Genomic DNA, 12,063 nt, shown 5'->3' with positions numbered 1-12,063 from the left:
AAGCCTTCGGACCATTCGTGGATTAGTAAATCTCCCCCTTAGTGTGTGTGTAAATCAAGTCATCTCTCAGTAGGCTTGGGGGCTGTAAATGATTTTACATCACTGCCCTCTTACGAGCTACGGATTTCTTCTGTAGTATTAAACTTATAGACATATTACAAGAAAATATTACAAAACTCTGTAGGGGGAAGGGTGGCTCACTGGTGTGCCCAATAAACCCAGAGAAAAGCCACTTTAAAAATCCTTTGAGATCTTCTCCTAGCCATGGGAACAAAAACCTACAGGGTTATGCAGTGATAAGGGCAGTTTGCCACAATAAGAAAATAATCAACAGTTAGCTTTTACTGGTTTATAAGAGGCCCATTTGCTTGTGTTCGTATTTCTTAGTTTTAACAAATCATGATTTTTAGAGCTAAATATCATGGATAATGCTAATAACTTTAAAAATTTGTGATTTATTAAGCAAAAATGAGGTAATGTAAAAGTCAGTGGGAGCAGTCCTAGGCAAACTGTAACAATCTTTATTTTATTTGTGGTTTTAGAGGTTTTTGTTTTTAATTTGTAAATTCATGAAAATTCTTTTGAAAACGAAAAAAATCTAGGTTTTTGCATTCTTTTTATTTTCGTTCCACATTTTAATTTGTTTGTGGTTTTTTTTTAATTATGATCTTTTAATAAATGACTAGATGTTCAGTGTTTTATTGGAAATTAGTTTTTTTGTGGTTTCAAAAATCTCTAAAACCACTATGTTACTGGACTGGGATTTTTCCCAAGGCTTATCTGAGCAGGAACTTAAGGTCCCCATACACGGGCTGATTTTAGCTGCTGATATCAGTCCCTTAGAATGATTCGGCAGCTAATCGGCCCATGTATGGGCACTACCGACGGGGCTGCCCGACCGATATCTGGCCTGAAATTGGGCAGATATCGATCAGGCAGGTTAAAAAATCTAGTCGGATCGGGGACCGCATCGGCTCATTGATTGACTTTGCCTATACCCATCGTTATAATTTGATCGTTTGGCCCCAGGGCCCAATTAGCCTGGATTCTCCCAATATCGCCCACCCGTAGGTGGAGGATATCAGGAGAAGATCCGCTGTCTTGCTGACATCACCAAGCGAGCGGATCTGAAGGTGTATGGGCACCTTTAGTGAAACTATATGATATGATAAGATGTATCAGCCAATCAACAACTAGCTTGAATCATTTTACTGTAAATAAAATAAGGAAAGCAATCCTTTGATTGGCTGCTATGGGTTACAGCACTATAGCACATTAGCATAGTGTTACTAAAAAAAAGTGCTCATCACTAAAATAGGCATTAGCTAAACAAATATTTGCTTTTACTGCTTCCCACTGACATTAGTTTTTATAAACACACATTCCCTTTAGGGATGCACCAACCCATTAGATTGGTATTTGTCCGAACCCCCGGTTCTTTTGGTATTGATTTTGCCGAATACCAAATCGAATCCATACCTGGAAGTGGAAATTGCCCCAGGTGAAGTAGGAAATGCCAGTGAATGAGCGAAGCAAATTTTTTCCAATACATAGGGTTCAGATTTGCTTTGGCCAGGCTCTTGGATTCAGCTGAATTTTAATCCTGCTGTATCCTCTGCTTGTGTGGGCATTTTGGTTATGGGCATTCCTACAGTTTTACCATTTGTCTTATGATTCATTATCTTGTTCCTGTTTCCCACTTCCTGGCTAAGCTGAGAGCAAGTATGGAGCAGGCCAGTCTTACCCGCTGTGTTATAATAAATGTACCAGAAGTTACTGTGCTTGTCTAACTGCTTCACCCAAACTAACATAGCAGAATTGTTTCACCCTCTGCTATCCAAGCAGTTTATCACACCTGTTAAAAATGGCTCTGAATCGGCTGAATCCTGATCCAAATCTGGTATTGGTTGCATTCCTAATTCCCATAGAATCACCTGAGTAAGACAAACAAATGCCGCCCCTGTTGAGCTGATCACAGAATTACTGAAGTCCAAAGTAGTTTCTGAGATACTAACCAATTGCCTTTGATCGGTTCAGTGTAGTTTTGTTATTAAGCATGTCTGGTTACTTTATGTGTGTTACTGCACTGCTCAAATTAACTACTGTGTTGGCAACTTAAGTGTGACTGGGGCTTTATAATGATACATTTATCAAGAGGTGGGTCAGTTTATGTGACAGAGTTGAATTTTTCCCACAATTTCTAGCTCCACAGCCCAGTGCAGTTTACAGTGACAAGTGGCAAAGACAGGTTCTTCCTTTATTGGGCACTGTAAGGGCAGGAGATTCAACATCCTTGAAGATCAGGTTGGAAATCTTAAGGCAATGTCAATCAGATATATGAAACCAATGGGTCAGTGTAGGTAGTGTAGGTGATCTTGGAATTCAAAGATAATAAGGTTCTTCCTATTAATTATCTTACTTTCCCCACCAGAGGTGCGGGCTAATAGACCCCCCATTCTGGTTGGGGGAAAGACAAGTAGTTTAAAAAAAATTACCCCCTACAGGGCTAGGCTGCCCACACCAGAGGGTGCTCGCAGGGCAAGCAGCAATGTTTTGGCACAGACATGTGCATAAGGAGCGAGTGCCACAACTCAATCATTATGAGCCTGAGTGGGATGTAGGTGGGTGATTCGCATCCATTGCTCCTACCTCTCACGCATGAACATGCTAAGTAACGTGGCTGCCCACACCGTTTCCCTGATGGTGCACACAGCCTAGTGCTGGTGGGGGCTGTTTTTTTTTTAAAAACATTGTTTTTCCCAAATGGAGTGCAAGCTGTATTAGCTCGTACCTCTGGTGGGGGAGGCAAGTTGATTGGGATAGGTGCACTTTAACTTTGTACAGTTTATATTGTGGAAAGTTTGTATATGCAATGCTGTGGTACTTAAAGGGGTTGCTCACCTTGGAGTTAAGTTTTGGCATGATGTAGAGAGTACTATTCTGAGACAATTTGTAATTGGTCTTCATTATTTATTATTTCTGTTTTTTTAGTTATTTCGCTTTTTGCTTAGCAGCTCTCTATTTTGGAATTTCAGTAGCTATCTGGTTGCTAGGATCCAAATTACCTTAGCAACCAGGGAGCAGTTTGAAAGAAAGGCTGGTATGTGAATATGAGAGGACATGAATAGAAAAACAAATGATAAAAAGTAACAATAACAATAAAACTGTAGCCTCATCAAGCAATAGATTTTTTGGCTGCCGGGGTCAGTGACCCTGATTTGAAAGCTGCAAAGGGTTATAAGAAGAAGGCAAATAGTTCAAAAACTATAAAAAATAAATAATGAAGACCAACTGAAAAGTTGCTTAGAATAGGTTTCTGCGCATTATACCAGTGAGTAAAGAACCAGTCATTTTTGTGTATTGTGTGATAGCGCTGTGGTTATAGGTTTGATTCCAAGCAGGGCACTGAAACAAGTTTGCAGTGTTGCAATTGCTCGTGTGGGTTTCCTCTAGGTACTCAGGTTTCTCCAAAAAAACATACAGGCAGAATAAATGGCTCCTGATAAAAGTGACAATAGTATGTGTGTGAATGCAAAAGGGCCCTTAGATTGTAAGCTCCAATGGGACAAGGATTTATGTAAATGAAGTATAATCTCTGTAAAGATCTGTGGAATATGTCAGCCCCATATAAATAAAGGATAATAATAATTTCCAGAAGATCGGATGAAGATTGCACCTTCACTTATACATGCCTGGTTATTTGCCAAGGTTCACACTGTAATGGTGTGCCTCAAACCATTATAGGGCAGAAAATCCATTCAAACCAAAATCCATTTCTGTGAAGCAGTTTTCCCTTTTTAGACTGATATTTTTTTCAGTAAAATTCTAGTCATTCAAAAGGACATTATCAACAAAATATATAGCTACTCCTGGGTCTGTCTTCATTTTCTGAAATTCCAACAGCTGGAAGCAGAAAAGAAGGAGACAGGCACAAATACTAGAATACCTTTTTTTCAAATGAAAACTCTTATTCCAACACAAATATAATTTGCCAAACATCACACATTGTTTGTGATGTTTAATAAAGAATTGTTTGGATACAAGGTTTTGTCTTAAGTTTGAGTAAAAAAGCATTGCCACTTTAGTACTTCTAAAGAGGGAGGTGGTTTTCCTGATACTCATTCGGCTCTATTCACTTCTGTTCTTATAAACAGCAGCTCTGTAATGCTGATACCTGATATTCTAGCTATCTGTAAGGCCAAGCATAAGTCTCAAGAGTCACAGGACAAGTGTTCCCTGTCACATGCACCACTGATGCCTATAAGAGCCATAAAATATATTGAGCAGGAGAGTTAGAGAGATAAAACAGAGGAGCAGAAGCTTGTAAAAAACATTATAAAGTCTTATGATCATATGAACACCAGAACACCACAACTCAGTATACCGGTAATTAACTAAATGATGACTTAACATTATGCCTTAAAGAATGATGTCAACATGATTGATGGCACCCAAATGTGACAGTTACTTCTATGTGAAATAAGGCAGAGTTTATACTTGGTCATGAACTGTTGGGTGTGTTTCAGCAAAGATAAAGGCAGAAGGGGGTTGGTAAGTGTATGGGTACATGAGCAGCCTTGTCAGGTAATAATTGGACACAGAAAAACAAATGAAGTCTTTGGTGACAGCAGAATTGGCTACACAAGGTCTTTGCCAAAGGGATATTTGCTGGGTACAATTTCCTGGTGTGGCACTTTGGCTTATGCAAGCACAACAGAGACCTTATCCGCACACCCTAGCTCTCCAAATTTGAACGCACACTGCTGGAGGGATCGGCACCCTCCCAAAACTTCTGGAGCAACAAAAAGCAAAATGGCACTCAGGGCTACCCAGGAATAAATCCTTTTAAAAAAACATTTTTATTGCGGAGGTGCAACGTTTCGAGGCAACGTAGCAAGCTTGATAAAGGGGCTACGTTGCCTCGAAACGTTGCACCTCCGCAATAAAAACTTTTTTTTAAAAGGATTTATTCCTGGGTAGCCCTGAGTGTCATTTTGCTTTTTGTTGCACTTTGGCTTATGCATCAGTAGAACTGGTTTATGAGCTGGACAGAGAGTGTATTTACCTTGGATTCCTGGCGTCATCACAAAATGTCTTAGTAAATGCATATATTAGTAAATTTTGTAATTACTGATCAATTTCAGATTTGCAATTTTTCTTGAGTTGTGGACCCATGTTGCCTGCATTAACCCTCTCCTGTACCCACCTCCCCCAAAGCAATGCACACTAATGGTGGCCATATGTGTTCAGGTTTTAGTTTTCTTCTGACGTTCTAATATCGGGCATACATTTAAATGGTTTAAAACTAATATTCAGACTGAAATTGTAGGATAAAGTCCTAAAAATAACAAACCGGAAGATGTTCTGGATATAAAATAGTTGGCAAACACCAATCATACAAAAATGACTTCCATTGTAGGTCCCCCAAGGATTTTAGCCGATACACAATACATGCGCAGATTTTATTGTTATCACACCAAATTTTTCTACCTTTGCCAATCAACGAAATGACTGATCCCCATAGTTCGGAAATTATCGGAACAATAATTCTAAACCCCCACAAAGTTCGAAAATCGTACGAAAAAATCAGTGCATGAATGGCCAGCTTAAGCTTCATGAAAGTGAATACCAGGAAACAATAGAGAGAAAAAGGAAACAATGTTTGCTATTAACAATAGTTAACTTATAACGACAGTAGGGTTAAAAAAGCCTTAAGGGTTAAAAAATCTTAATACAGTATTTGGAAAATGGGCCCTGTTTTCTTGTGTTCTGTGCATCCCACATGGGATTCTAGTTAAGAATTTAGCAATACAAACTTAGCTCACTATTATGGAGCAAAGCAGTATTAAAGCTGTCATGTTGTTGGGACTGGAGAATAAAGCAGCCCAGCCTATAATCTGTTTGCGCTCAACAGCAGGTGGCCCACCTTTTTATCTTCTGCGAGTATCAGCTCTGTAGGTGCAGTGGAAGAATATTCTCCAATGGGGGTATGAACCCTCCAGTCAATGTGACAAACTTAAATACAGAGAGAATAGCCACTTGGGTGGTTTAACTGCAAATATTTTTCTGCCTTTCTTTCAGTTTTTGCAAAGCTTGCATTGTGCAGTTATCATTGTGTACTGGTGAACTGTTCTTTTTATGCTAACAATGAACTTGTAAATGGCAGTATTCCAATTACCCCTGTTTGTTCTGCGTGGTTTGTGATGTACATGGCCATAAAACAAAGGCACTGGTATTTCCGGTGTTTTCATACAATAAACCATGCCTATACATTATTCTATATGCTTATATTAACCATTCTTGTTGTACTACATGCAAGTTTTATACTCTGATATTTATATTTCTCTTTTTTCCTCTAAGGAAAAAATAAACTGTTTTCTTCAGATATGTGTGAGTTTGGTTCTTCCATCCCCATTTTTTAACTTGATCTTCTGCTAGAAGCAGTCCTCTTGGCATTAATTGGATATTTTCCAAGGGACCAAAGTAAGTAGCCAGAAGGAAGAATTACGCTAGAGGCATAAAGTTTGCCTTTGCTCAGACAGCTATTGAGGCAACACCATGAGGTTATAATCACTAAAAGAGTTGCTGTATTGTGGCCTATGGGCTATGTGCATACCTCCCAACATTTAGAAATTAAAAAGAGGGACATGCAGCATGGCAAGGAATTTTTGAATTCTCCCACTCCTGAAAATATGCCCACAAGGCTTTGCTGATGAGACCTGAGACTTTTAGTTTTGATGATATAATTATATTAATATTATTAGGCTTTCTAGTAACCTTGTTTACTTACAAACTAATAATATGACAGGTCTATATCTGTGCAGCATTGTACTGCAAATTTATTGTACAATGAAGATCAATGATACATTGAAAATGGGTTTATGCACTTTACCCTAGCTGGCCAGTGCCAGCAAATGTTTCATATTTGTTTGTTGTGTGGTTCTGGCGGCATAGCACAGAGTCAGTTGCAAGGCTTTATGCCCCCTGCACTTGAAAGAAATGAAGTCTTTGCTTGGCTTTTTCTGGCACGCTCTCCTAATGTTCTGAAACTTTGACTAAACACTTAAGAGAGCATACGAAAACAGTTGAAGGAAGACTTTCTAGCATAGAGGACAGAAGGCCCCTGCAGAGATAGTAACCTATCTAGAATACTTTATAGTATCTTCTTACAGGAGAAGGAAAGGTAAAAACTAAGTAAGAAAGATCTATGTAAATACAGCCATAAGCCCTCACAGAAAAGCTGCACTGAGTCCCCTATCAAAAGAAACACAGGATTTCTTGTCTCCTTTTTTGTAAACATGTTCTTCTGTATCTGACTTCCTCTATCAGAAAAATCCTTTATTCCTGGGGCCAGAGTCTGCCCAGCTCTCTCCTCTCTCCCTTCTCCTGCTCCCCCTCCCATAAGAATTTATAAAACTAACTCCAGCTTACAGCAGGCTGATATGAAGACGAAGCTAAAATGGCAGCTGCAATCTTAAACAGATAGAGAAAGCTTCTAGGGCTCTTTACTCAGGTATGGTAATGCTTTCTGCAGAATAAATATAGTGTCACTTGGCACTAATGTGTCAAATCTATTGGCAGTAAAATGCCAAAAATGACTTTACTTCTCCTTTAATATGTTCATGAGTACACCAAAAATGACCAATTGTGGCCTTATTTTAGCACTTTACATATGGTACTTGTTATGAAAATGTATAGGTGGTGTCTATATTGTGTCTTGCATTATCCTACAATAAAAAGTATTTGAGAAAATAGTACTTGTGCATATGCCGCTGCTAATATTTAAAATGCACTCTGGCATTTCAAGTACAAAAAGCCACCACAGAACCAACAGAAAGTGCATATCTATGGCAGCTTCCAGCAGCAGCTCCTCACCATAGGGCTCTCTCTATAAAGGCCTTATGCAGTGGTGCCAGTACCAGCATTTTCCTTGGTGCAGATTCAGGGTTTGGTTGGGGCAGAATTAACTACCAGAACTGCCTTTAGGGGGTACAAACAGGGGCCACCACCCAGGGACATATATGAGTAGTATGAAGAGGGGAAAAGAGACCACCATTGCGCTTCATGGATTTAACAGTTCCTTGGAGGGGACCAGAAGTCTAAAATTATGGGTCTTATACACTAACATGAAACTGACTGCATTTTTATACAGAGTATACTATTTAGTATACTATATAGAATAGTATATATAGTGTATACTGTGTATAGTAAGGTATGGTGACGTGGGACAAAAAGGCTGTAAATGTGTGTATGGCTATAACTGCAGGGTAGTGCTTATAGCAAGGCAATATGGTGTTGGGAAGGAACTGTAGTTGTGGGATATCTTATATAACAAGATGGTGTCTGTGCAGGGTTGGACTAGACCTGTTCCCCGCAGGGTGCTCCCCCGAGCCGCTGGTCTCCCTCCCCTAACGTACTGAAGGTAAGTTTAATTTACGTGCGCTTGGGGGAGGGGGTCAGACAGATGGTGGGGGCCCCTGTGGGGGTGTGTGAAGGCCATGGCAGGGGCCCTTGAGGTACATTTGTACTCTCTGCAATAGCAATTCGCCCCTACTCGCCTCACTTCGACAGTGAAGAACAAGGGAGTGGGGGCATCTCTTCAGCCTCTTCTGGGTGCCAGGGTGGGCAGAAACAATCCTGACTATAGCTATAAACATTTGAATCAATTAATTGTTTTTTTCCATAAAATGAGAGGGCTATGGGAATTGCTATAGAGTGTGAAGGACTTTATATGAGAGCATAATGACATAATACAGGTGGATGATCAATGAGAGCTTTCTAATAGTGTAGCTGTAATAATGGCTGCAAAGAGACTCATTAGGGCCGATTCTCTAAAGTGCGTCAAAACGTGCACTCTTTATAGCATGCGGTAAAATTTTTATTGCGTCTAAATTTTTGCGACTTAACACACGATTCACTAAAAGCATACTTGCGTTAATTTACGCATGATACTGCATGCGTTATTTTAGCTACGAAGACTATTTTCATGCGGTATTTGAGGGTACATGCGCTAATCAACGCACCGCGTATAAATAGTCGCCATGTTACCCATTGACAGAACGTGCACTAATCAACGCCCCGCGTATAAATTGTCACCGTGTATAAATTGTCGCCGTGTATAAATTGTCGCCGCATATAAATAGTTGCCGCATATAAATAGTCGCCACATATAAATAGTGGGCGCATATAAATAGTGGGCGCATATAAATAGTCACCGCATATAAATAGTCGTGCGAATAAACGCACGCCATGTTAGCCATACATGGCAATACTTGCGGAAAATTACTGTACTGAAAATGACCATTTCCCTGCAAACTGGAGGCTGCATCACTCTAGGGCCAACACAGACTGAATAAATAACACTGCAAAGTCCATATTGTGTTGCCAAAAGCTCATTAACTGTACTTTTCTATAATTACCGCCTGCCTCAAGTAGGTGTTAATTTTCGCATAGACTAATGCGATATTTAGCGCTTCTAAGTGTTTGTGAATCATGCGTTAGTGTTATTTCGGTGTGCAAATTAACACATGCGGTTGCGCGTAAATTAACACATGCGATATGCGACTTAACGCACGCGGTAATACTGTAGTGAATTGTGCTTTAATTTTTGCGTCTATTTTAATGCAAAAAAGCGTGCTATAACAATTAACGCACTTTAGTGAATCGGCCCTATTATATCTTTGTTTATATACTGTATACTCTCTGTATCTCTGGGTCCTATGACATGACACCCATTACCAACAGTCTTGTGCTGCCAGCCACATAAACTGATTTTCTATACACAACCCCTCCTTATCAGCATTTTGCATAAACTGTAGATTCTAACTCTTCTTCCAGTATATGGTGCTATATTAATGAATTAGGAAAAGAGACATTTTTGTGTGTGCTATTTTGCTTGTTCTGTATTATAGAGATATTTCTGTTTCTGATTAGAGTTTCAAAAATCAGTTCTACATTTACTATGCACAGTATTACTTTTGGCATAAATTATAACATACCTCTGGCATACACGAAAAGTGCACTCAGAGCTGGGCCTTAGTTTAAACAGCTTTTTAAATAAAGTATTGAAATGTAACTTTAAACGATTCTTTTAAATGTCTGATTTCTCACTAGGACACATTTTATTTGTGTCTGAGTAACTGGTGTTTACAGTTAAAGCAATGCTGGAAATAGGTAAAATTTTCTGAGAGAAAACCAAGGGCATCTATTGAACCCAAGTCACATATGGCTATTGGTGAGTTTAGTGAAAGAACTATTATGACAAGTGTAGAAACTGGGGTATAGACACCCAGGCTACTCTTTATAAGTTACTGCATTTAAACAATTTCTATTGTAACTACATCGAACTTTATCACAAATACAGATTTAGGGACTTAGACCTTATGGTACTCACAAATAAACCAATAGCTTATACAGGGTATATAATTTATCAGCCATGCCATTTGTGTGCCTTTTTGTTTTATTTTGTAGGATCTAATAATTTAGTCCCTCCCTCTTTCTCTCCAAAACAAAAAGGATTTGAATATGTTTAAAATCTCTGAACTTCCTTATGTCTGAGCTTCCTGCTGCCCTTCTTTTAATGGAAACCCCCCAAAAAACAGTTTTTGGGTGAAGAATCCCCTTTAAAGGGGAATAAAGGGTTACTGAAATCAAGTCTTAATACAAGTGGTCAAACTGCCCTATTGGATTAGGAAGGATTTTTTTCCTCCTCTGCAGCAAATAGGAAATTGCTTCAGAATTTGTTTTCTACTTTCTCTGAATAAACCATCAGTTAGTGATTTAGACAATTAGATTTAGCTTGATGGATGTGCCTTTTCAGCCTATGTACTTTAAGTAATATTTTTAGAATCACTAGTACTGCCATGAGCTAAACTATGAAGTGTCAGATTAGCAAGAATCAGTGTCTCAGAGACAGGTTCATTAAAGAAGGTTTGAGATTTTTAGATAATTGAACATACTTTTTATAGGCTGCGTGGTTTTCTGTATAGATGAGCTACATCTCTTGTATAGAGAAAATGTTAATCCAGGCATGATGGTATGGAGTAGGAAGTAGGATTAGCCAACACCATAAAGAACATAAGCTATATAGAAACACAGATGTAAACACCATGCACTTTTTAAAATATTTATTTTTAGGAACAATAAAGTAATCTATTCATCTGCATGTCCGTCAAACTCTCCTTAATAAGAGCTTAAAGACCCCAATTGTCTTTATCAAATATCCTTCTTGTTTCTTTTTCGCTCTGAGTAGGTTCATCAGCATAAATGGACTCCCTCAAGCTCCTTATATCTTCTGCAGCTTCGCCAGCAAAGATTGGTTTTATTTTGATATTCCCAGTCTGGCTGATAACTGTTAGAACAAACAAAAGAGTGACTGTGTTATCCAGTTTATCAAGAACACCACTCTACTTCCTTGCAATTTTTTAAAATCAAAATGGGAATAAGCCTTTTTTAATGACAGTTTTACACCAATAATGTGTAATACTACACTTTTGGTTTGCTATACTTTTGTGAATCTCCCGATATTATGTAGTATTCGACACTCAGTGGCAAATATAATGACAATTTAATGTCAAATATAATGTAAAGGCATATTTCTTACCCCAACAGGGCTAGAAATTGGGGTAAACAGAAAAGGGGCACACTCCCATAAAGTAAAATCAGAGGTACAATTTATTTAGTAATATCAATGGACTTGAGAAAGTTGGAGAACCAACAAAACACATTGGGCTTCGAATTGTGATGAGCTGAATGCTGAAAAAGTGAGCTGAAAGCTGTAAGTGCATTGATTTTACTAAATACATTGTATATTTAATTTTACTCTACAGTAGCATACTTCTAGCCTTTTTTGTGTATAGATATTGGTAGTTACACCCCTATTTAGAAACACTCTAATTGACCTGAGTCTGCATACTTTATCTTAATAATGTATGGACATTTCATTTGGTCTACATGGATAACTTATCAGACTTGGCTATTTTTATACACACCTCCCGTAGGGCCCCATTTTTGTTTGCTTCTTTAGAAATAGAGGTAGACAGGTAAGGCACATCCTTGTGCATA

The sequence above is a fragment of the Xenopus tropicalis genome, chromosome 3 (genome assembly GCF_000004195.4).
Source record: "Xenopus tropicalis strain Nigerian chromosome 3, UCB_Xtro_10.0, whole genome shotgun sequence".
Taxonomy (NCBI): Eukaryota; Metazoa; Chordata; class Amphibia; order Anura; family Pipidae; genus Xenopus; species Xenopus tropicalis.
The sequence above is the reverse complement of the archived record's forward strand: the minus strand, read 5'-3'. Positions refer to the sequence as shown.